The sequence below is a fragment of the Pararge aegeria genome, chromosome 13, assembly GCF_905163445.1.
Source record: "Pararge aegeria chromosome 13, ilParAegt1.1, whole genome shotgun sequence".
NCBI classification, from domain to species: Eukaryota; Metazoa; Arthropoda; class Insecta; order Lepidoptera; family Nymphalidae; genus Pararge; species Pararge aegeria.
Window position 1 is genome coordinate 16401633 of NC_053192.1, and position 23107 is coordinate 16424739.

General features: G+C 35.4%; 1 protein-coding gene across 1 annotated transcript in view; it reads right to left on the bottom strand.

Annotated features, from left to right (window-relative positions):
- The window catches only part of LOC120628618 (calmodulin-binding transcription activator 2), a 243522-nt gene extending 231962 nt beyond the window's left edge, over window positions 1-11560 (bottom strand). The window contains exon 1 of the mRNA XM_039897082.1: window positions 11394-11560. The gene's annotated coding sequence lies outside the window, so the exon portion shown is untranslated. The remainder of the gene's footprint in view (window positions 1-11393) is intronic.
- Between the last annotated feature and the right edge of the window lie 11547 nt (window positions 11561-23107).

Here is a 23107-nt window from a genome sequence, read left to right on the forward strand (position 1 = left end):
GTTTATTATTTATAAAAATATTTATCAGTAAGTACCCATAACACAAGCTACGCTTACTTTGGGGCTAGATGGCGACGCGTGTATTGTCTAGGTATATTTAGTTATTAAAAAAAATAGGTATATATACTTTGGTTATGTACATATGTATATAACCAAAGTATATATAATATAGAAATCCCTAAGACAACATTTGTCCCCAAATATTTAATAATTCGCGGAGTATAGCAAAGTATATATACCAATTTTTGATTAATAATATAGAAATTCGTAATAAAATCTCCTTGCTGGACAAAGCAGGATAACAGAAAAAGGAAGAAGTTTACTTTTGGGTAATAGTCCACTAATATTATATACGGATATTATTTCCCGTACGCCCTATTCGGAACGTGGATAAAACTGATTAAAAAAACGTTTTCTTCATTCCCCGTGGAGAAATGTCTACTGCTCAAGCTAGCCTTGCTGGAGTTTTTTTTATTCCACTACAAGTTAGCCCTTGACTGCAATCTCACCTGGTGGTAATTAAGCTGCTCAAGTTGTGGCTATATAATAACCCAGTTTGGTTTGACCCAAGCGTCTTGGGACTATTTGAAACGATCGAATATACCATAGGTTTCCAGAGACCGGGGACTTTCTGGGATCAGCAAAACAAACACAGTGGCAAAATAATTTGCAAAAATTATAAAAATAATAAAATATAAATTTTTGTCACTGTGCCAGATCGTAAAACTTTAAAAGTTAATATCGTTATTGAAAAACGATCGAAGCCTCCTCTTAATCACGACAAAAACCCTTTAAAAATAGGTTTTGCACAGAGAACTTTTTTATACAATTCGTAGATATCTATTTTGTGTATTTTACTATAAATTAACTATTATAAACGTTTTATAGTAACATACATACATTAGAATGAATATAATACTCAAATATTTTTAGGTGAATTATCTACGCAAGGACACTATGACAATCTTCTAATCATAAAAGATAATTAATGCATTACTTGACCGTTTCCTCATCGTTTTTAAGTCAGCCTTTGTCCCGAAACCATTAAAAAAAAGATTTTATAAACCGATCCGCGTTTTTTTTTTTGCTCCAAACAATTAACTTAAGATACATTTAATCCAGAAAAAGTAAATGTTCACGTAGAATTTTTAATACAAGGTGAGTTTATGTGCTTGTTTTCGACAACTTATATAATTTACTTTAATTCAATTCCCGAAAACGATATGTTGTAATGAATTAAAGTTATATTATCTCGTTTCCTTATCACAGTTAAGTCAAGGCCGGCACCATTTGAATAAAAGTTTTTTTAAACGACGCATCTTATTTTTGCTCTACATTATTAATATCATAAATTTAGCTTTAACTTAACCTAGAAACTAAATTTGTTATAAATATTGGCATCTATTCCATGACTGGTGAACGGCATTGTTCAGTGAAGTACGCTATATTATTATGTCTTTTATAATGTTTAATTCATTTGTCTTATAGTTATCCATACACTTTGTAGTTATATCTAGTTAGTGAACAGACTAGTCATACTAAAAAGATGTAAAATAAATAAATAAACAAACCTTACCAAGAAAAATTGGACCGTTAATTATACTAGGTAAAGTTTTTGAAAAACAAAACAAATGCGCAAAACATCGTACACAACAGTTAAGTTGTTTAAAATATTAATAGGAATTGAGTTCAGCCATAACTTTAAACAAAGCAACGCCAGTATATGTACCAACTGTTTGATAAATTAGCTTCAGTTTCAACAGCACTAGAACCACACTAGAATCAACTACGCGAATACAAGAGGTGTCTGCATTTCACTCTTCGGTTGATGAACGAGCGAGCGAGTCGTATCACAACATTCCGACAATAATCATTTGGTAAACACGTTTTGCATAATACCTGTACTATTCCTAAGATATACAATAAATAGTAATATTCATACTATATACTACGACAATACACACATCGTCATCTATTACCTAAGTAAGCGTAACTTGTGTTAGGGGAATGATTGTTTTCTTAATTTTTGAGAAATGAATGTAGAACTGCAAGGAAAACTCATAAAATCAATTTAATTCTATTCTTCAAAGGTAAATAAGAGAACCTATTATTATCTGAACTCCTTTACATGTTTAAATCAAAGCCTTAGTCCTGCCAACATTTTTAATTTTTTCTTGTAAACAAATCGCGTTTTGTTTTTGCTCTAGATAATAATTATAACTAACTAAACTAATCTAGATAGTTCCATTCCCACAACCGGATATTTTTTCTTTGATGAACATGAATGTTTTTCGGTGTCTGGGTGTTTATATGTATATCATAAGTATTTTTATATATTATTCCTAAAAACTAATCATCAGTCATCTTAGCACCCATAACACAAGCTACGCTTACTTTGGGGCTAGATGGCGATGTGTGGATCGTCGTAGTATATTTATTTATTTAGTAACTAGCTGTTGCTGGCAACTTCGTCTGCGTTTGTTTTTTGATGTGACATTAAATTTAGTTAAGTATTCGGTATCGCAAAGCCTTAAATGAGGGGTTTGCTGCTGTCCGCTGAAGATTTCTGTCCTCTATCTCCAACCACATTTTGGGCAAAATTAAACACATATACCTCTATAGTACAAAAATAATTATTTAAATCGGTTATAATTTGTCGGAGTTATGGTGTAAAATCGTCAAACACTTTCATCCCCTCTCCCAAAAGAACCGAGCTTAATATCGGGATTAAAAGTATCCTTTATTACTTTTAACACTTCCAAGAATATGTGTACAAAGTTTCATGAGGATCGGTTAAGTAGTTTTGGCGTGAAAGCGTTACAAACAAACTTACATTGACATTTATAATATTATAGTTAGTAGGGATAGGGATTCATACCACCAAAAAATTGGTTGAAAATCAGCAAAATACATTACATTTTACTAGTCGGGTAAAGTGCTACTAAAGCACTATTCTTGTCCATATTCGTACAATCGCTCCCCAATTCAGTGAGCAAGAAGGAAGTTGTCGAGGCATTCCCATTAAAGTCGGCAACTCATTATGGTGCCCTGCCTGATCTGTACGACATTATGTAAGCCAATGGGCTATACTGCCGTCTAGACTGTTAGGTACTTACTATAAGAAAGTAGAGATTTGACGACCTCAGTGGCGCAACGGTGAGCGCTGTGAATTTAAGCAGGAGATCCCGGGTCCGAATCTCGGTATGAGCTATTGGGAAGTTATATGTAAAATAATTGACAGTCCACGAGTTAACGGGTAAACCATGGTTTGCAAAAAAACTAAAGTTAATCCAAGATAGCAGTTCTTGGCCGGTCCGGGATGTCGAGAGACGTCGTCTTAAAATCAGCGCTGTAGCAGTGTAACTAAACTGCTACAGCATAACGCTGAGGCAATACTCTGTTTGGGAGAAACAACACCACAGATAAGTTAACGTTATATAGTATTATGTGTCTGCCAACATAGAATTATATTTGTTTTGTTTTGAGTTTCTTTAATTTTATTTGGTTATTATTATAAAACAAAGAAAAGATCTTTTCTTTTTTATTGTTTATGTTTTCTTTGATATGTTTTTGTGAAGCACGTACATTATAAAGGCGATTCCTATGTGTTGTTTTTTTTTATATTTGAATAGAAGATTTATTATTAATTATTAATCACATTTCATCTGCAACTGTTATACCTGTACGAGTCGTTATTAATAATGGAAGGCTCTTGCCTCTGCGATATGCTGATTTATGCTCTACACGGGACGAAAGTGTTTTATATGGAAACCCTGGCTAACACCCCCCCCCCCCCCCCCCCCCCCAACGATACCCGGCAGGGGCAATTTGGTTTCGGTTTTTAGTGACGGTGTGCGCGCATCGTAAAAATTTACTCAACATTTTTTCCTAACGCGCCATAAGAAGTATAACTTCAAAAAACTTCACAAAAAGAAGCAGTGTACGCTACTAAGCGATAAAGTCGTCTTTATCGCTTAGTAGCGATCTCTGCCAGGAAACCTTAGGAAATTGAGTTTTAAGTGAGTGAAGTTCTCCACGAACCGAAAAACGTAGCAAGCGTCTAAAAAGTTTGGAGGTAAACCAACGAGATACAAATGTTTCCATTGTATAATTCAACTGCCCCATTACAGCCCGCTCTGTAATACCATGTGAACTGCTGAAGTAGGTAGTTATGCGAGTAGAATGTACATAAAACAATAGATTGTGAAGTTGGAATGCAATATTGCGTTAGTGTTCAATAACGGCGGCGCGATGGCAGTTTGCGGCCGAATGTTGTCTTTGCACACTGCTAACGGGGAAATGGATACATAAATTACTGTTCCAGATATTTCTGCAAATTTAATAAAGTTATGTGAAGCTGGTATTTATTATATCTAGATTCCGCCCGCGACTTCGTCTGCGTGGACTTAAGAATTGGGTCTTAACTTTCGCTCGTTCACAATTTTCAATTTTCCGTCGGGAACTACTTAAGGAATCGGGATAAAAGGTAGCCTATGTTCTATTCCATGTCAAAGGTTACATTCATGCCATTTTCATTTAAATTCGTTTTGCCGCTTTTGCGTTATTGAGTAACAAACATCTACACTTTCACATTTATAATATTAGTAAGACTAGCTGTTGCTGCTTTCTTCGTCTGCGCTTATTAAGGTTTTTTACAATTCCTGTGGAAGTCGTGTCCTTTCAACAAATTCTATGCCAAAAATCAAGTGAATTGGTTATTGGATAGAAGGAGCCATCATTTTGCGGGATTTCATGACATATTATGAAAATTAAGCTAATTCATTATACTCCAAGAAAAGCAGGAGTATCTGTAATTTAAAATTTCTTCAATCCTTATACTCCATACCAAACAGATCTTCGGCAATGTACAGTCTTCGTACGTTTTCCTCCGACACCGGAGCATCCTCAGGAGATGTTGACGTTACGATGAATAATTGTTAAGTACTTGTATCGAAACAAATTAGAAAGTGAAACAACGAAATTTGGCCTATATAAATGTTTTTTTTTATTTTTTTTTTTTTTTGTTTCTAAATAATATTTGCTTCCCGTAATATTTAATTATTTATGAAAAAAAGCGATTCAAGCCATCGTTTTTAATTTTGGTAGGAATTTTTACTAAAAAATAAGTAACAAAAATATCTGCGTTAGTTTGTAGTATTGTACAACGTGTCACTAAGTAATAATACTTTTAATGTCAAACGGTTTACTTAAGATATCCAGTACAAGTAGTCCCCACAACCAACTATTTAATCCCACGAGGAATCAAAAATTCTACTCAGATGACGTCGCAAGCGTCCGCTAGCAAAATATAAAATGTGATAACTGCTTCAAAGACATTCCATCTAAGCAAATAGGTAGTCCATTACTAGTGGGAAAGCGATAAAGTTCTCTGAGCCACTTCCCGAACTAATATTATTTGCGCACCTAAAGTCAATAATCATGTTTACATAGAACCAAGTTGTATTAACTTGTATTGACAATGTCATTCAAAGTTGTATGCCGGCGCTTCAATAGGTCAATTCGACAAGGTGCTTAATTGTTGTAACACTGTTGTAACACTGTAACATTATAGAGGATTCGGTTTAACCTAGATTGGTTAAACAGTTGCCTTTGCGTTCTATAAAAAGAAAAGTCTGAACAATCTTGATTACTAAAATTAAAATTATCAAAAATTATCACAGAGTTATTTTTATATACAACCAATGGGCTGAGATAAGCGCGTTCATAAAAACTAATACTTCAGTTTCATTATTACTAATATATCGGCTTAAAGAAATTTATTTCTCAAAAAGAACACAATATTTTACTTACATCGAGAATACAATAATATTTTAAAATTAGTAGATATAAAATCTCAAAGTGCACACAAATGCACAATATTATTAAAAAAAAAATTTTGCGGGTGGTTAAAGAAAAAGTTAGCGAGCGATAATACAAATCGTTTTATAAAGAACAGGTCACCTTAAATTGCGGTATTTTGTGCATGCACAAAAAAGTGATTTAAATATTGGTAAACTTTTAGTGTTAACGATTATCTCAGGTAAATTATTGTATAACAGAACTACCTCACACAGAATGTTTTTCTTTCCATAAATGATTCTAGTTTATATATAATTCATTTATTTAAAGTAGGCCTAATATAAGCACTTTTGATAAGTCAAGTCTGTATTTTTGTAGTAACTCTACCACCGGTTCGAAGGCAGATTCTACCGAGAAGAAGCCGACAAGAAACTCAGCAGTTGCTCTTTTCCAACATCAACTGTTCAACATTCATTTTTCTATCTTGTGAGAGATGAAAGAAGAGCCGGATGCTTCCTGCAACCTTGTCAATAAAAAAATCGTCAATTGTATAGTAACGGCGCTGTAATAAATGTGTTTTAACAAATTCTTAAAACTTTTGCATTTGCAGGTTCCAAATTACCTCAGGAATCATATTATAAAAGCTTATCCTCAACCCCAAAAATTACTTCTGTACCTTTTTAGCAGTCAATATGCAGTTGACGCAAATTTATAAGCATTTCTTGTAAGTCGACTGTTTATAACCACTTTTTGTTTATATAGACTAATATGTTGTCTTACAAATACTATATTATTATAAATGTATTGTGAAGAAGAGATAGGTATATATATAGTTATAACTTATCCTAGTAATGTATTTTTAACTAAATATACACGGGCAAAAGTATAGCTTTCCAAATCTTCTGCGAATCACGCCGCGATGCGTTTTTATTGTTAAAGTTTTCAATCGCCTTCAAAAGTTGGAAACGCTTTGAGAAATGCTACAGAAACGTCTCGACTGGAGGCATCGTCGTATTTTAATGTATTTTCCTCAACGATCTTTATGTACTACGACTTTCTTATTCCTCGTTTCCTCTTTTGTTTATTCGCATTTTTGAAACCTACCTACAAAAGATGAAATATATTTTTTAAAACATATTAAGGTATTCAACAAGTAAAAAAAATGTCTCAATGCCGTGAGGTGATGGCAGACCAGAATACAGTTTTGAATAAGGAAGTTATTTAATTAAATTTAAAATGTTATTAAAGTAAAAAAAAAAGTTGAAACTCATTCTTCGTATGATGCAGCATCCTCTGTCCTACTACCATCCAATGCGAACACCAACCCGTTTACCAACATGGTAATAATGCTCAAACCATACGTACACGTAAATTAAAAAAAAAACTGAAGTTTTCAAAATCTTCTAAGTACTACTTACACAATTTTTTTCTATCCGATATTTCACGTGAGACTTTCCGTCCACATCGATCAAGTCGTACTGGACATGTCACCGGAAATTTGTAAACGTATACGATACAATCATTCGCGTTTCGGAAACAAGAATGATCAGATCTCATATAAGTAGAATTAATATCTGAACCTGTTTACACTAAAAGCAAATCATATAATTTAAGTTTTTGTATATTTTATGATTTTTTCCAGCTGTCCTAGTATGCAAAATAGTAGATTGTGCTACACATAAAACAATTCATTTTATCAGTCTGTGAAGCCGAGAATAAATTAGGTTTGATGACCGATTTACACAATCTGCTTTTAACTTCGATTGCGTGGTAATTTGTTCGAGGTTCGGTTCCCGGGTCAGATCAAAATTTTATATTTAAATAAATGATACAATTGATTTTATGACAGAATCTGGCACTGTTTTTTATTTCGGTCGCGAAGAAATAAAATAATTTGTTTCTAAAAAAAAGATCAAATAACTCGTAGAACAAAATAAAACATAAAATAACTACATAATAACATAATCTCAGATGAGATCAAAAATCCCTTAACTAAACCTTTAGTTTCGTAATTTACCGCCAATTGATCATATTCTTCTGATCACAGACTACATAATAATAGACCACGCGTCAAGTGATGGTAAACGGACTGTTATTACCTACGTTATTATTTTCTTGTCGTTGCTATAATTTATTCATTAATATGCGAAAGAATGACAAGCAACAGAAAAACTTATGAATGGAATTTTTTGCTTAGGGATGGTTTGTATTTGTAACTGTAACTGTAACTGTAATTTTTCTTCGAGAAAAGGTATTACATATTATAAAATTCGATAAAAGGTGCATAGGAAGGCATGGGTTATTAAACATCACGCTAGGACTCTTAGGAGCCGAGCCAAGTCAGAAACAATGCTAAGCGAAAATAAAGTAACTGAGGCGAACGATGGGATACGGTGGCCCAAGGTATAGAATAGCAAAATTTACTTGACAGAAGTTGCAAACCTACTAGGAGAATATGAAAGTGAATAGATAAATAATTATATTTTATACCTACTTGAAAATTCGATTCAGATAAAATCACCATTGTAACAATCCTATTAACATTGCCTGTAACACACAGCTTGCATAATTGTCATTACTATCTAATATCTATGGATATTATATTGCAGGTTTAAGTACAGTAGCAGTAATTGTGATAGGATTAGTGTAAACAGATTGTAAACTCGATATTGTCATTAGGGCAGCCATAGCTACGTGCTGTTAACACGTCCCTAGATCCTACGCACACTCCACATTGGGCACGATGACTAATTTTGAAAAACTGTCGTATGATGTTCGGAACTATTTACTAATCGATAGCATATATAAAACCTAAGAACGATGAATTCATTAAACTTAGCCTATATATTTTTTTATATACTACGACAATACACAGATCGCCACCTAGCCTCAAAGTAAGCGTAGCTTGTGTTATAGGTTCTAAGATGACTGATGAATATTTTTATGAAACATACACATAAATAAAAAATGTGAAAAGGTAAAGTGGAAGGCAGAAGAAGGCCTGGCCGGAGAAGAATATCATGATTTAAAGCAGCGGTGTCCAAAGATAAGATAGTCTTAATGACTGCCAACCTTCGTAAGGAGACGGCACCCTAAGAATAAGAAGATACATAAATACTTATAGTATACAGATAAACAACGGGTCAGTGAAAACATTCATGTTCATCACACAAATATTTTCCAGTTTTGGGAATCGAGCCCACGACCTTCGACTCAGTAAGCAGGGTCGCTATCCACTGCGCTACTGGGCTGTCGAAACAGTGCACAGCTGGACTAAAGGCCTCTTCACACGGGTTTCCCCCTAATCACCATGTTGGTGTAGCAATAGCTAGATTGTAGTAGTATCAAAGAGGACGCTGCTGACCGTTTTCCCTTATATTACCTGTAGTCGAAAACTGTATCCTGATCTGCTTTCACCATATGGCGTAATTATCCATCTACTATTCCCCAAAATATCTTATTTATGCATAAATCGTAACGGTGGTGTAGATATACATTGCAAATTATTTTTTTTCCTCATGACAATGCTCGCTGGGTGTTATGGCCGCTGCAGTGTTGACTTTATAGGCAAAAACTAGAGCGGCCTGCCTTTTTGCCTGGGATTTTCGAAGTTCAAGCAGTACAAAATTATGTTGACGTGACGTCATTCGCTCTAATTGTTGTTTAACCTGTCATAGCGGATCGCTAGATTTTACAGTTTTATTTATTGAAAACTAGCTATATATCTGGTTCTTCATAAATCCAGAGGAAACCGTACATTTTTTCGGGACAAATAGTAGCTGTGTCCAGAATATTATCTATCTTCGTTCGAAATGTGTATCTAATTGGTTCAATAGTTTTTCCGTGAAAGAGTAGCGAACATCCATCCATCCATTGATACATCCATCCATCTATCGATCCATCCACCCTTACAAACTTTCGCATTTATAATATTCTTGTTCTTAGAATATTATAAATAATAAACTATTTTTCACAAAACATTAATCTTATACCGTTAGGAGAATAATGCAATATTTAAGCGATTCTTTGTTACTTTCATCATGCCCATTACTTAAACAAATATATTCAAGAAGTACAAACAGATAAAATATAATAGATAAGGACAATAAATATATTCAAGGAGTATAATTTGATAGATTAAAGATATTAAACAGTAACAAAGTGAAGGGAAGTAAAGTGGTGATAGCCATGTGGGTAGGACTAGTAGGAATCCCAGAACGCACCTCTAATTTTTCTAAGTTACGTGCGTTTTGAGCAATTAAAATACCACTTGCTCCAACGGTGAAGGAAAACATCGTGAGGAAACCTGCATGCCTGAGAGTTCTCCATAATGTTCTCAAAGGTGTGTGGAGTCTACCAATCAGCGCTGGGCCAGCACGGTAGACTACCTCCTTAACTACTTCTCATTGTGGGAGGAGACCCGTGCCCTGTAGTGGGCCGTTATTGGCCCACTACTGGGCAAGTGGGGTTGATATGATGATGATGAAACATAAACAAGTTATTATAAAGCCGGTCAAAGGGAAGATCATTTGTGCACTTGGGTTCCGTACGTTGAAAAGAAACGTATGAATAGTTGTATGGATAAGTAATTATGCCATATTATGGCTTTGAAAACACCACACCGCATAGCTAAGTTATTAATGCTGATTGTGCTGTTAGAGATATAGTTTAAATTCATCTGTAGATAATCTTTTCCGTAAAATTATAAATGCGAATGAAAGTGAGCGGTGGTAGCGCAGTGGATAGCGGCTCGACTTCACTTTCGGGGAGCCGAGTTCGAAACCAAGCATGAACCTCTGACTTTTCTAAGTTATGTGCGTTTTATGTAATTTAAAATATCACTTGCTTCGACGATGAAGAAAAACATCGTGAGGAAACCTGCATGCCTGAGTGTTCTACATAACGTTCTCAAGAGTATGTTGAGCCCACCAATCCGCACTGTGCCAGCGTTGTGGAATACGGCCTTAACCCTTTCTCATTGTAGAGTGACCTGTGCCGGTAATGGGTCGATATGATGAATGACGAGAGTGTGTGTTTTTTTTAAAGTTATACTTGACGGACCAACAGATTGCCCTACCTGATTGAAATAAGCATCGCCTATATACAAAGCAACACTTCGCAGGGCATGTACCGAAAACTTCCTACTAAGTGCGTTTTTCCATAAACCTGAGGCGTAGACGTTTAACCTTATGTGTCTGTAATTTCACCGGCAACATTGCCATTCATACCAGAACACATCACTTAAATATGTAGCAGAACGTCACACAAATCGGCGAAACAACAACGGAGAAATCGGTGCAAATACATAAAACCCTAGATTCGTAAGATCTCAACTTTTAGTACAAGACGCACTTGCTCGCAATCGGAGAAGTCCTTTTCGAGTGACAGAACCCTATTAAATCAGAGTAAAATGCAACTTATGCTTATAGGTTAAGAGTTTAAATTTGTCAACAGTTCCACAACTAGAGCTTTCGGCAAAATGTTTGTAGAGCACAAACCAATAGTACAGAATTTGCGACTGTAAAACGAGGGGCATAAGGCCCATTTTACTTTTACGGTTTCGATAAGTTCAAAATTTATGTGGTGTAACTTACTTGCGTTGAGCGGTACGGCGGACGCGCGCGCATGGTACGCACCGGCGCCGCCCGCGTACACGTGCCGCGTATACCCCGCCAGCGTGCCGTTTGAGACCACTATCCCGACCAAGGCATGGCGACCGGCAAGAATTCTAGTGGCTATCAGGCAGTGGTACGCTATTAGAAGTTATCGGCGTATGGGTGTCCTGCAACAAAGACAAACATATTTAAATACAAGAAAATAGCTTATTGACGTGACAAAGTCTTATAATTCGATGGAGCCGGCTGAACGCACGAAAAAGCATGACGTATGCGGCGTTACCTCGCTCTGAGGCGTTACATTCAAGGCTTGAAGTGCAAGCGAGACATAGAGGCACAGTCGGCCTCCGCGTTCGACATGTCACTCTCCTACTTGAGTGAGCGATGCGTCCGCGTGGACAGCTTCTATACAATAATGCATTTACATGTTTTCGGCAAGGATGAAGTGTAGTGAAAAGTGAATGTGGTGTCAATTGTTTATAGCAACGATAATATCTATCAAACAAATAAAATTAAAATTTTCTTTTGAAAAATGCAACCATTCCATCAGTATTTTCTTACGACGTTGTCACGTTCAACTATCGTCGGTAAGCCGACTTTACAGACAACCAATTTTTTTTATAGTAATTATTGGCGGAGCAAGCAGAATTCCAATCCAATGGTCGTAAATAGAGTAACACTTGGCAGGGCATTCAAGGAATATTTCCTATAGGATGCCGTCAAACCACCAGGAGTCCATCAACCTGAGCTAAGTCTTAAGCCTGGTGTGCCTCACCGACAACCTTCTGACCAGGATCGGCAATACTACTTGACGACAGAAATAACGCTCATTAAAAAAAACCCGTACTTCCCGGACTAGCTCTTATACAATAGATTCGACTACTATAATTTAGTAACTACTAGCTGTCCCGGCGATATTCGTACCACGGATAGTTATTTTTTTGTCAAAAATCAAATAACATAAAAAATGGTCCAGCCGTTCTTGAGTTATAAATGGCGTAACTAACACAACTTTCTTTTGTATATATAGATTAGAAAATCGTTCTAGGCCTAACATGAGCACTTTTGAATGAATGAATGAATGAATACACTTTTATTGTACACCAAAGAAACAAAAAGTAGTTACAAAGATTTAAATACAATCAAGAGAGTACAATTTGGTGGCCTTATCGCTACATAGCGATTTCTTCCAGGCAACCAATGGCGTAAAAGGAAAAAACGTAGAAAAGAGGTAGGTGGTGCAATAAATAAGATTTAAAAATTATACAAATATATAAATATAAATAATATATATATATATATATATATATATATATATATATATATATATATATATATATAAATATAACTATAATATATGTATAAATATATTATATATAAATACAAATAAAATATATAACATAAATATCTATATAAATATATTACATATAACATCCCCAATTAGTATGAAATACATAAATAATTCAAATTACACACTTAAAATGATTCGCTTCAGCGTTGTTCGGCTGAAAGAGACAAATAATGATCCTTCACTAGTTTCTTGAAGGTCCCAATCGATTGTGCCTCACGGATATCTAACGGCAAGGCGTTCCATAATTTAATAGCCTGAACCGTAAATGATCCGTGGAAGAAGGAGGATTTGTGACCAGGCACCTTCAAGACTACCTTCCTCGTAGAACGAAGTTCGTCTGGGAGTCCTACAAATTTAAACCTCTCTTTCAGGTAAAGAGGAGTAGAAGAATCGTTTCTATCTGTTTGTAGTGATTTTACCACCGGTTTGGCATCCGGCAACAAATTCAGAAGTTCTTTTCCAACATCAACACAATTATTCATTGTGCATTGACGGCCGATTGGCGCAGAAGGCAGGGCGTCCAAGGCCGTGGGTTCGATTCCCACAACTGTAAAATGTTTGTGTGATGAACATGAATGTTTTTTCAGTGTCTGGGTGTTTATCTGTATAGTATAAGTATGTATGAATATAATTCATAAAAAATAAATAAAAAATAATCATCACTCATCTTAGTACCCATAACACAAGCTACGATTTCTTTGGGACTAGATGGCGATGTGTTTATTGTCTTAGTATTTATATTTATTTTATTATTTATTTATTATTTTTATTGTGAAGTCAACGTTTCCTGAGGTTGCACCGGTGTCGAAGCGTAACGTGTGTTACATCCTAGAAGTCGTGGACTTCCTGACTACCGTATAGCATGAAGTGACAAAGACGTTAGCATCTGTTGCCAACCACACCCTCATCGCAGAAAAATTTAAAAAAATGTATCTATTCGTTTCCTTTTAAAATGGTTAGGGTTTAGGACAGCCTTACTACTGCCTAAACTAAATATGCATAATAAAAATATTATAATATTAATTACGTGTGCCAAACGCATGCAAACGCAAAAGCTCACGCTTCACTATTTCAGCGTTTCACGTTTCGTCGTACTCATTTTCGTTTAGTGTGTCAATGTTTTTCCCTGCCACAATTTTAATTAAATCCCCAACGCCATTCCTGTTATTATTATAATAATTTTAATAATAATAATTATTATTTATTTGGTAACTATGACCTACCTACAATTTTATAAAACAGAATAATGAAAAACAGTAATAATCAAAAACCTACATGAGATATTAATATTAAATATATTTATTTACTGGGTCTACCAACGATTTCACATATATAAAAATAATATTACTTATCATATATACATAACACAGAGTATACAAAACCATTTGAAGGTAAACACTACATGCTAAGTTCGCTGATGAACAAAGAGAATCAATAAAAAAGAATAAAAAGAACAACAACAAAAATATTTACAAATTAGAATTTCTGCCACTAGGCAACCCTATATGAAGTTTAATATATAGTTAGTAAATTATATAACCAATTTGGTTAGAAACACGGTTATATATGTAACCTAATAAAAAATAAAACATTGTTAAAGAAACGGTTTCCTCCATTATCGAATAAAACAAATTGTTACTCGCCTTCCAATCTCCGCCCACCGCCACGTGTTACGCCAATTTCAAAGAAGCCTTACGTAAAAGCGAGCAGGGTCAACACGTGTTAAATAGCGATTTAACCCTTACGCCTACGATCCTTAGACCTACATATTACAGTCCTATGACCGTTTTCACTAACAAAAGACAAGGCAATGCCTAAGTAAGTAAAGTCTAATCAAAGCAAATTCCTAGGCAAACATTTAGCTTTCACCAATCGAAAATCGATAACCTAACTTGTCTATGGTTCATGCCACAAGGTGTGGTATTTTGGGTTTGTATTATCATATTCTAATGTTTCTAAAACTTTGTTTTCTCTTGATTTTCCTAATACTACGGTTGACTGGAAGCATTAGCGTGCATAGAGGGTATGCAGATGATATAAAATGATAAAAATCTCCAGTACGAGATATAAAAAACTTAAGGATAGGCATTGTAAGAGTTATAAAAAGCCTATCCTTAACGTCGTTTTATAGCACGTTCTGGTTGATTATAACTCATTTCATATCATCTGCATACCCTGTACATACTACATACCCTCTATGCACGCCACTGACTGGAAGAGATCGCTACTAAGCGTTAAGGCTGCCTTTGGTAACCTACTTTTTCAGTTACTTCTTGTTGCGTCCATTGTTCTTTTCCTTTTTGTGGTATACCAATAATATTGTAAAAATTTTTTTTTTTCGTTTGGTTATAAAGTTATTAAAAAAAACCACAATTTTTATTTTTTTCATCTGTCTAGAGTAAATTTACGAGTCTCTTAAACTTTTCGATCCGCCGAATGGGTTTCGTTACTTTAGATGGCGCCTAACTATGTTAGACACATCACATAATAATTCATGAGTTGTTTTTTTTCTAAGGAATGACCTAAATTACTAGGCATATCATTAAGGCAATTCCTAGGTTTAATGAAAACGAGCATTAGGAGAATATTTTTTTCTGAAATCCGTAGTAGCTTTATTCTTTATGAGTAACTAATAATACGAGTTTGGAAATGAAATTCAATATTCTCACGTCAGACGTGGTCACATAGGTCTAAGTTCTTAAACACATGTAGATACTCGTAAAGCTGAATCTCGGGTCGTGATTAAACGTTACGGTTAGATCTCACGTTCTCATCGTCTCTCATCTATCGTCTCTCATCTCATCATCCCAGTTTAAAAAAAATCCCTATTCGTTAAGTTCCCTTTAAGGCTGCAGACCGATCGGCTTATAACATCGTCTGTTAATAACTTAATTCTGCCTAAGAATAGTTCCATATGTTCGGTAGTAAGAACACTTGTAAACATTATGTATTTGTAGCACAAACTTTTATCGAATATACAGAATGGGTGTCCCCACACGTATTAATAGGGAAATTTACTAACAAAGAAGAGACTGCGAAAGTGTCACTTTGAAATTTAAAAAAATCTGGTCCAGCACCATAATACTAAAATATTCATATATCCATTAAGTAATTGATTACTCTATTTCAATATTATTTATTTAGTTACTTTATATGCAAAACCATTATCTGGATTCAATCTATGTCACCAATATATCGATTACAAATAAAATAGATCATTCGGGCAGTTTCTAATAAACCGAACGACTTTCCATCCTCACAATATTATTTTCGATTTATGCCGATTATTATTACCGAGCCGAATATGTGTGAAGGCACCCGTAAATTCGTAGTCATCGCGGTGGTTTCGGTGTAGTAATATAGGCTTTATTTCTTTCGTAATAAGACTGAGTGTAAATTATGTATGGAAGTTGAACAAATAAGCCAACATGTGTCCGCTACGACTCTCATCAAACTTGCACGCCGGGTACGCGCTACGCCGCCTCTACGACCTGTAGCGTCGGCAAAAAAATGGCTTATTAAAATTGATTATGTTTAACCAAAATTATTACTTTCTGTTACAAAAATATTTATCTACCAATTGACAACTTGGCCAGCGTTAAGGCCTTAATCTTTCTCAATCTGAGAAGATTGAGAAAGATTAAGGCATTAAGGAGTTTGTCAACGCTGACGACGTAAGTGACATATTTTAGTCAATTCAAAACATGTTAGTGTAGCAACTCTTACATATTTTGATAAGGAGTAATGTGCCGTTTTTTGTTTTAGCTCTGATTTTTTTTCTGTCTGTACAGGTGTCACCCAACGCCCACCGCACAAGAATAAAACTCATATTAGCTAACCATGTTTGTTGCCGCGACATGATAGGCGGGCCGTGCGTGGCCCCACGCTCTCACTATCCACCGATTTATGAGCGAGCAATTTATTAAGCGTGATGTAATTGTAACTTCACTCTATCATTAGGTGAAGTGTGACATTCAAATGCTGAATTGGTATTAAGACAGAAAATTAATATGCAAGAGACAATTTTTTTTATAATTAAACTTTGTTGGAATAATTTGAACTGATTGTCTTTTATTTTGATAACAAATTTGTCAAACTGTGCAAATGATTTGGAAAAAAGATAAATCGATTTTCATCGATGATATCCAATAACACATAAATGAAAACATCAGCTTTTGTTTTTCCTATCTGTACTGGCACCGACCCACGCCGCACAAGAATAAAACGCATATTAGCTAACCATGTTTGTTGCCGCGACATGATAGGCGGACCGTACGTGCTCCCACACTCTCTGTGTCCGCCGATTTACTGCGTGCTCTATTACTGGCCGATTTATTAGTAACCGATTTATAAAGCTTGCTTTGCCAATAGCTGGTATGTCTATCAGAGATATTGCGGTAGGTGAATGAAAATATATTTAATTAGGAAGTAGCAAGGAATGAGATCGGTGTAGTATGGCTATATTTTACAGCTACATGTTATAATTAGCATAATTTTAGGGACCATCTACTGGGCACGAACATCTTTTTTTATATAAGATGAGCCTATAGCCACACTCTTCCTCGATGCTCCAACGTAGGTTGAAGTAGGGCCCATGTTATTTATTTCTAATAAAATTCTGCTTTTTTTAATAGTTACTAAGAAATCTCAAGTTTCAACTTTATCCAAACACCCCCTCAAAATTAGCCCACGCTCTCTCGAAACTAAGCCGGGTTCTTATTAAAACGCACGAGGCCACATTCAAAAGTTGCTTTTATTTTTAATTGAGTCACACCGCAGCTCCGTGACCTGCGATTGTAGCACAACCGTGTTATAATTATAGTTTGGTAATATGGACGCAGATGGCGAGCAGTAACGCGGGTAGTGCCCAACTACGAGTATAGTTCATCGATTTCAACAAATACGCTCATACAACAACATTTGGCATATGAAGTTTGGTTTTGCAAGGATAGAAATAAGATTTACAAGGATATTTTCTTTTAGCAGATGCTTCAAGTGATACTTTGAAGTTTCAGCTTTACCCAAACTTCTTTTTTGTCGTTTTCTTCAATACTGAAGGTCGTGTACAAATTGAAGTGCTTTTGTTGCTTTTTTTATTAAAGGCAATTTGATAGCCGCGGTAATAGGGAAGTTATGTTTGAAAATATATATCATATACATCATCCAATCCACTGCTGGAATTAAAGCCAACTCTCCCAACATTATGCTTTGCCCATAATCACTACGCTGTGCAGGCGGGGTGGTAAGCGCAGTTGCTGGCCGAAGTAGCAGAGGTGACGCTGTTCTCCGTTTTAGTTGCCTAGTGTACTATATCCGCTGAAGAGGAGGCGTGACCACTGTATTCTGATATATTGTACCACGCGTCCATGAACATGAATACAAAAAAATAAACAAAAAAATTTATGAGACGAGGAGTGACTTTACCTGGCCCATCCAAACACCCCTTCAAAATTGGCCACGCTCTCTCGGATAAGCTGGGTTCTTATTAAAACGCACGAGGCCGCATACAAAAGCTGGTTTTATTTTTAATTGAGTCACACCGCAGCTCCGTGACCGCCGATTGTGGCGCGACCGCGATATAATTGTTTCTGTTAATGAAATATTTGCGTGGAAATCCCTACTCCGTGCTCTGTAGCCTGCAGCGCGTAGGCCACTACCATAATTACGATTTTACTGCCATAAAGCTATGTTTATTTCCTATATTTTTTTCATTAGTACTTTTATTTTAACGTGTTATTTTTTTTTACATTCAACTTGGATCTTGGTATACTTTTTCATTTCATTTTTTTATACTTATACAAGGGACTGACTGGAATGACTGGAATCTCACATGGTGGTTAGTGATGATGTCGGCTAAAATGATAGCGGGCTAACCTGTCCCCAATTAGTTTATACGCGGCATATAACAAGAACGCTAAATCGCTTGGCGGCAGGTCTTTATCTCCACCGAACCCTTTTAGTTTTCCAAATAGCCTGGAGAAGGAACCTGGGACCTCCAATCATAAGACCACAGCGCTCTGCCTCAGGAAAGTCGTCAAAACTACTTGTAAAATAGACTCAGAAGTTTTATCTGAAATATTGAACTTGACTTAGAAGCACCCGTAGATTGGAAGACATTCCAGATCTTTGCGATACAAATTAAAAACGTTGTATGTAAGTATATATCTAAACGTTTTTGTCTACCTAAAACTAAGCATCAAGAGCGATGATAGTGTTGGAAAAAAGGGGATAGGGGTAGGCCTTCTACCCTAAGTCCTCGCCCCACCCTAGACCTTTTTTCCGTCACCTTTTTCTTTTCTTCTCGTATATATAGTTAGGTTAAGACTTCAGACATCAATTGTACTGAGATATATGCGTTTTTTATTATTTAAAATATAAAAAATGAGACTATTATAAAGGCGGAGTTATTTTAACATTATTAATCTGTTATCTTTGCAATATTTTTATTTATTAGTAGTTTCGGGCAATTTTTGAGGATAATTTAGCGGTACTTTTATATTGTATATCGCCTTTTACACAACACAAAGGCTGGGTTTTGCCACACAACTTTGTAGATAATAGCAAATTAAAATAAAAACTTCATTGTTTATTCATAGACTAGCAAAATAACGGCCGCTTCTTTCGAAACAAAAGGTTTTTCAAAACAGGAAAAATAAAAGTAACCGTAAATTGATTCACTCATTGTATCCGTTCATACGCCCAATTAATCAACGATTAATTAGGAATCGACATAAACGAATCGAAATCGAGCAATTGTTATCGCGCAATCGATTACCATTCCATTATCGCATAGATAACAATGACGCAATCAATTTATTTAATGGCAACATCGTTCACTCTTCCTTTTGTTGCGCTACGGGCTTTTTCCTCAGCGTACGGTGCCGACACGACTACGATAATAATGCGATGTGTTTTGTTAAATTCGGATTAGTATCGTGATGATTAGTAGGCTGATGAGTTATAGCCACGAAAACAATCATTGACGTACAATCAAAGAAAGCGCTATCATTGTGTTAATCACAGATCACAAGAACACAGATATTTTTTGTACGATCAATTCAAAATTAAGTTAGTGTAATCGTTGTTCGTCGTTGGTATCCACATTGATCCTTACTTTAGTATAAAAAGGAGAATATTGTATTTGAATGACAATAACAGGAGAGAACCGAAGCTATTATCTTGCAGTTCGTTCTCATGTCTCAGTAAGCGCCTAAGGTCTCCCTGAAAACTTGGTCGCAGAGACATGACTAAGTTACGGCTCATGTCTTTTGTCTGTTTGTACAAGCAGTGCTTGATGACTTTAGCTTATTGGATGACTGATCGTGCGTTGATTGTGCAACTTACCCGATATAATAATTGGTGAACAGTAGGCATATAATATACGGTCTTTTGAAGCAGTGTGCAGCGAGCCTGCTTTCTGAGTCCAAGGCCGTGTGTTTGATTCCCACAACTGGGAAACTGATCTATGATGAACATAAATGCTTTTCAGTAACTGGGTATTTTATCTGTATTTTATAAATATTTATGTTTATTATTCATAAAATTATTCATTAGTCCTCTTAGTACCCATAACACAAGCTATGCTTACTTTGGGGCTAGCTGGCGATGTGCGTATTGTTCTAGTATATTTATTTATTTAATATTATAAATAAGCAAAGAAACTACGACTGTTTCTGGTGGCAATCAACATTAATTGATGCCAAATGTTTCAGGTATGTAAGATGAAGGAGGATAAGTTTTAAATCATCACTAAGAGGAAGAATCGGATGATGGAAGCTTGTTAAGAAATAAATCTTCGTAGCGTATATATCCATTTATAATCAAACAGTACATATTAAATTTGTATAGGCTTCACAAAGAGTTTGTATGATTAAAAAAGCAATCCCCGTTTTTATTCCCAAAACTTTAGCGCCGAATTTATCGTTTAATATAAAATTCTCCTTTGACGTCAACGCTCGAAGGCCACAGACAATAAAGGATACGAATCGCCAATTGGATGAAAAGAACGCACAGATTACATTCGCTGCCAACCGTGTTTTTTAACTGGCAACTTTTAACTTACGCCAATATCATGTTATTTGTTTGTTTTGCGTTGATTCGGTTATCAAGATTGCAAACATTAATGTTTTAGTAACATGATTCATCAACCGACCAGCAAAAATATAAGGTTTGACTTCGATGAACATCATTTTATTAGCGATATTACTCCAAAACTCCATCGAATCTGACGTTAGTATTGGATGAAAATGTTCGAAAATAAGCAAAATGGTAATAATTTTAAGGTTAGAGATACACGAATATTGATTAAACAACGTCTTTTTACATGTATGCAAATGCTAACATTTATAAAATCTATTACTATAGGAATATGAGTTATTATATATCTTATATCTGATCAAAAAAAAAATCAGGTATGTTATATTTTATGGTTATATGGACAGTTAGTCAGTCAGTTGATCAATAAATACCTTTTTACACGCTTTTTTATTTCAAACTATACAGATCAGATACTAATTCGGTTAAAGTCACAAATATCGAAACTAAGAAGTAGTGCACTCTATCTCTTTCACAACCTTGTCGGCAGAAAAGGAAGGCATTACCTTTAAAACTGTCAATTTATAAAAAAGTAAGGAGCGTTTGTTTACCACTTCACCCGTATGAGTTTGGTCACTTTAAAGTGTGATGAACTGCAAAAACATAACTAACTCAATAACTTAAGAGGGTTTTCCGTTATTCACGCACAAACAAATAAACTTCCAAAGTAATAATTTAGTTCAATATCTGCTTTCGGATTTTCCATCGCACTGGCGAAGCACGTAAAATAGTAAGATTTTGTCAACTTTCACAAATGTCAAAACTTAAAAATAGCGTCACATATTTGTAACCGTAATTGTGATACTGGGTCATTGTTAGTCGTTATCAAAGTTGTGATAATACTTTATGTACTTAATTAAATACTATCAACAGGTGATGTACATGTCCGCCTGATAAGGGAACCTTATTTACACATTTTCGTATATTTAAAAAAAAAACGAAATAAATTTTGAGAGAATGTGTATGCACATTTGTGCATCTCATCTCTTTTGTATTTTGTCAGGAAGGAATCATCATCAGATCACATTAACCCGCTACATAGCATGAGTCTCCTCCTACAATATGAAGGGGTTGAGGCCGTATGTATTATATTCATAAAAATATTCATCAGTCACCTTAGTACCCATAACACAAGCTACGCTTACTTTGGGGCTAGATGGCGATGTGTGTATTGTTGTAGTATTTTTTTTTTTAGTAATTGTAAGTTTATTGATTGCTTAGTTAGGGCGTTAAGGATAGGCAAACAAACACGCTTTCACATGGACCCCACATCACCCAGCTAGGTTTTAGTAGTGGTAGAGCTCTTCGTGTGTGTTACGCACAATGGACAGTGCTGAACAGAGGGACAGACAGCAAAAGAGCTATTTATAAAGGCCGAGTGGCGCAGTGGACAGCGACCCTGCTTTCTGAGTCCAAGGTTGTGGGTTCGATTCCCACGTATGGAAAATGATTGTGTGAAGAACATGAATGTTTTTCAGTGTCTGGGCGTTTATCTGTATATTATAAGTATTTATGTGTATTATATTCATAAAAAAATATTCATCAGCTATCTGAGTACCCATAACACAAGCTATTTACTTTGGGGCTAGATGGCGATGTGTGTATTGTCGTAGTATATATATTTATTTATTTATAACAAAGCTCATGCATAGAAGTACTACTGCCACGCTTATTTATGCCGCCAAGCAGCATTGGTGTGGTCTAATCTGGAGAGCACCTTGCCGATTACTGACACATGGAGTTCCCACCTACGAAATAATGGACACAGGGCGGACAGTGTGGCTCCGTGCATATGACATGGTTTTCAATTATCCATATGCCATATTTTTGATCTGTCTATGATTACTATAAAAACGCTGCTCCAATTAATTATAATAACGAAATAATTATGGTAACGAGGAACGACCAAAGTTCTCTCCGTGCCACGATTTATGATATACAGAGATAAATAAATATGGCGTACTTTATATTCGGCGCCATATTTAACAGTGCTGTGTTCCGTGGAGCGTATCGCTCATAGCCTAAGATTGAAAACGTACGGGGACGTATCACGTACACCTCCGGCGCGCTGCATTTGAATATATTAATGTTAAACGTACAATAATTTTAACTGACAGTTTAGATGGTTTGTTTATTGCACCGGCTGAATTATGGATGCTAAGAGCTGGATATTGTGTACAGTTATACGGAAAATTAAGAGTTATTTGATGATTTTAAATGTAAAAAACATCGTGCTACTATTTATACA